A 4731-nucleotide genomic window follows, 5' to 3' on the forward strand; every position below is an offset into this window, starting at 1 on the left:
TGCTACATTTGAGAATTTGTGCTCTCCATGGACCTATCCATAAGCCTAGACACAAGAGACTGTGGACTAAATTGAAAGATTATACAGCAGCTAAAGGATGGAACATCCTAGGAGATTTTAACAACAGAGCAGAGGGTGAGGATAGGATCACAGTTCAACTGAATACAAAACCTGAAAAAAGACTCTTCTGTGAGAATCAAACCTCACATGAAAGAAAAACAAAGTTTAAACCACTGGCTATGAGAGGAAGCTAAAGCCGCTTTTGACATTCTTCCAATTCATGATAGAATATCCTTTTTGGCAAGATTTCCTGCTATAAGAGTGTCTTGCATTACTTATTTCCACTCTAGACAAGATTGACAATATGGACAGAAAAGGGTTCTTAGTACAGGGCCTACTGTAACCTCCAGGAGGATTGGCTACATCAGGGGTGTGTGGCCTAATATGCAAATGAGTTCCTGCTACAAAAATAGCCCTGGGCGTATCCACTTTCCATTCTATCCTCTCAGGCATTGTAAAAGCCCTGGATACGCAAGAGAGAAGCATCTACATGCAAAAAATCTATCTTGTTCCTTTGTTTGCCAAGGAGCAAATATACAAATTCTGGGATGAGGCATATATGTATACATTTTGAAATGCTGAACAAAATTTTATCTGGGGGGAAAATACCTTTAAAACTGAAGATTGTAGTCAACACAGCAATGCTTAATAGCAATCAGATTCAGACTTCTAAGGTTCAAAATGAGTTCTAAGTGGTCTTAAGCACATTCTGTAAATAACTTCAGCCTTACAGAGTCATCTAAAGAAGTTATATACCCTTCTAAGCCTATTGATTTCAATGGATTTAGGTGGGGATGAGTCTTTTTATGATTGCACTGTTAATATTTACTGTAATCCTAAATTTAATTACAAGGAAATAAGCCCCACTGAATTTGGGATTTATTTCTGAGTAACCATGAATGGGGTCAAAAATTAATGCTTTGTTTATATTACACTTGGAAGTGCTTTTAAAGAACGCTCCTTCATACATTACGACAAATTATTTCTATTTAAATTCTTCAAAAACATTTTAATCCAGTTTTGCAACTGATTGAAATACTGCAGTTCAAAAATGTAGCTATGGAAGTCTATTTTTGTGGAGAAACACAGTGGCTTCTTATGACCACAAGAAAAACTATGTATTTTCTATCCCCACAGTATTAATATTCTTCTCTAACCTCCTTTTTACCCTAGTAATGGATTATGTTAATAAGCAAAACTGATATTTCATGTACCTTCCATCTGCTTAGAGCTACCCTTGAAGCTGACCTGGAAACTACAGCTTGTCCAGAATGCAGCAGCAATGGTACCCACAGGTACCCCAGCATCATTGCATATTCAGCCTGTGCTTCTACTGGCTGCAGGTTGAGTATCAGATCCGCTTCAAGATTTTGGATTAGACCTTTAAGACCCTTAATGGTCTGTGTGTGTATCCCCTGAAGAGCCTTGCACTCGGAAGATCAAAACCTGCTGGTGGTCCCTGGCCCAAAAGATATCCAGGTGTCCTCAACTACAGCCAGGGCCTTTTTTACTCTGGCCTGGGAAACTCTCTTCCTGGTGACATCTGCACCCTGTGGGCCCTTGCCCCATTCTAGAAATGCTCTACCAGGCCTATGGTTGAGAACATCTATGGCCAGGACTTTTTTGTAGAAAAAAAAAGCAGGAACTCATTTGCATATTAGGCCACACCGCCTGATGCCAGGCCAGCCGGAACTGTGTTACTGTGCATTCCTGCAAAAAAAAAAAGAAAGAAGCCCTGCCTATGGCTCACACAGTGGCTGTCCTTAAGGCTTCCTCCATGACTGGTCCATGATCCACCTGAAAAAGGGAGCAAAATATGAGTTTAAGTCATTGTTAAGTTCTGTTGTTTTGAATGTAAATTGAAATTAATTTTCTATGTTTTTTAACTTGTTGTTCATCTCCCTGAGCTTTTTGGGGAAAGGCAGTCAAACATCATCATCAGGGCTTTTTTGAGCAGGAATGTACAGGAACGCAATTCCAGCTGGCTTGGTGTAAGGGTGTGGCCTAATATGCTAATGAGTTCCTGCTGGGCCTTTTTCCTTTAAAAAGCCTTACTACTACTTCTAACAACAACAATAATAATGCTGTAGCTAAATTGTCTGAATTCTCAGGAGAAGCAGACAGTGAATGACACATGCAAGCATTTAAAAAGGTAAAAGTAGTCCCCTGTGCAAGCACTAGTCGTTTCTGACTCTGGGGTGACGTCGCATCACAATGTTTTCACGGCAGACTTTTTACGGGGTGGTTTGCTATTGCCTTCCCCAGTCATCTACTCTTTCCCCCCAGAAATATTAACCAGAAGCCTTTATTTAAACATCCAACCTGATGAAGAGTTCTGGAGAATGTGAAAACTTGCGTGTTGTTTTGAATTACGATAGAAGAGATTTATAAATTAACGGGGAAAAACAAAAGAGGATTGGTAGGTGTAATCTATAAGAAAATGACCTCAGATGAAAAAGGAATAATAGCCCATCTCCAAAGAAAATGGAGCACAGAAACTCAAATAACAGAACAAAAAGCAAAAAAATTAATGGAAGGAATTAAGAGTATAAAAATACATAAGTTTAGGGAAATGAAGCTAAAATTCTATACCAAATGGTACAGAACCCCAGCCACCTTAGCCAACATGTTTCTAGGATTAAGCCCAAGCTGTTGGCACTGTAAAAAAAAAAAAAAATGAAAGGATGGTATGCTCATATGTGGTGGGAATGTCATGAGGTTAAAATAGTATGGGAAAATATAGCAAGAATAATAAACAAGCTCTTTCGAGTAAAGCTGAACATAGATTTTGAATTGATGTCAATGAGCATCCTAGGTAATGAGATAATAGGGAAAAAGAACCAAGATCTATTAAAAGCGATGATACTAGCAAGTAAAGCAGTAATAGCAGTAGGGTGGAAAGATAAAAATAAATGGACAGAAAGAACCTGGCATAATTATTTGTTTGAATTTGTTCAGTCAGACATAATGGATATAACAAACCAGGATCTACCATGGGAAGATAGAACATCGAGGATTAAGGAAAAGTGGTCGCTTTACCTGAGCTGGATAAAAGAGGAACAGAAGGAAGACATTCAGTGGAAGCTTCAAGCCCTATGCCCCTGGCTGAAAGAAGAACTTGAGGGCGTCCAATAAACCTGATGGACCATAGGTTCAGAACAGACAAAAAGGAATAGTATTTCACACAGAGTGATTAAAATGTGGAATTTGCTGCCTGAAGATGTAGTGATGGCCACAGGAATAAACAGCTTTGAAAGATGTTAAGGAAGATTAATGGAGGATTGGTCTATCAGTCACTACTAACCATAGTGACTGAGAAGAACCTCCATTCAGAGGCATTAAGCCTCTGGATCCTGGAGGCAACATCTGGAGAAATTCTCAGCCTCTATGCCCCGTTGTTGGCCCTCCAGAAGAACTGATTGGTCACTGTGTGACGCAGGATGCTGGATTACATGGACCATTCATCTGATCCAGCAGGACTCCTCTATGTTCTTCTCGCATTATAGATAGATCCAGGTGGGCAAGCATATTGGTCTGAAGCAGTAGAACAAAGCAAGAGTCAAGTTGCACCTTTAAGACCAACAAAGTTTTATTCAGAATGTAAGCTTTCGTGTGCTAGAAGCACACTTCATCAGACAAAAGTATGGAATGGAAAGCAGTCCTAAATATAGAGAAAGTGGGCAGTGAGTTAGTATGCAGTCATGGAAATGGTTTTTTAGCAGATTAAAAGAGTTACAAGTTGGGGTCTGGTGTTTGTTAGTTTATGTTAACTGGGCTGAAACAAGTTGGAATAGCAGATTGATGTCCATGTACTAAACCCATTACATATCCTGCGTGTGAAGTGCAATAAATGAGTCTGTTGTAACGTTAGCTCTGGGTTAAAATTATGTTCTTAACGCAACCTTTGGGACCGCATATCTTACACTTGGGGTGGGGGGACCTGTCTGGATGCCATACTCAAATCCAACTGACACTGAAAGCGCGGCAGAAGCAAGCTTTTCAGATGCATGCGAGCCTTCCTCAAGAGCGGAGCCAGCGGTTGCAGACGCTATTCAGGTCTAATAGCTAGCCGCATCCCTGATCGTTGCTCTCGTTGGTGCTGGCATATGCGACTGCTATAAGGGGTGGTGGAAAATTATACAAAACCATAAACATTTCCGGTTCCGATTCAAACGTGCTGCGCAGCCAACAGCAACGAGACAGCACGACCTAGAAATGAGTGTTGTCGCGCTTGTCTCATCAGTTCCTTTCCCCGCATATGGCGGCGTTCATATGGAACACGGAAGTGAAATCTGTCTCACTCCCCCTTATTTTCCCAATAACAGCATCATAAAGCCAGAACGTTGTTCAAAGGAACGCAGATGTTCTAGCGGCCACGATTCTCCTGCTGCCGTGAGCCGTTGCTGTTCAGCATGGAGTGCAAACCGCTGGATCACAGACCCAACGTGTTCATGAAGACAGCAATGACGGTGTGTGACTCCTGAGTGTCCCTCCCTCTCTCCCCCCATTCGGTTCCCTTTGCATCCGCCTCGGTAGGTGTCATGCCCCTTCTCACGTGACACCAGGGAGGGGCAGAAAGGAGGAGCGAGGAAGCTAACGTCTCGCGGCCTTTCGCTCTCCCTCCCTCGGCCTCCCCCTTTGCTGGCCGCTCGCGCAGCTGCTCGGCACTCG

General features: G+C 41.9%; 1 long non-coding RNA gene across 1 annotated transcript in view; it reads left to right on the forward strand.

The window, feature by feature from the left end:
- The window catches only part of LOC132589317 (uncharacterized), a 131299-nt gene that overhangs the window by 17908 nt on the left and 108660 nt on the right, over positions 1–4731 (forward strand). The window lies entirely within an intron of this gene.

The sequence above is a fragment of the Heteronotia binoei genome, chromosome 21, assembly GCF_032191835.1.
Source record: "Heteronotia binoei isolate CCM8104 ecotype False Entrance Well chromosome 21, APGP_CSIRO_Hbin_v1, whole genome shotgun sequence".
Taxonomy (NCBI): domain Eukaryota; kingdom Metazoa; phylum Chordata; class Lepidosauria; order Squamata; family Gekkonidae; genus Heteronotia; species Heteronotia binoei.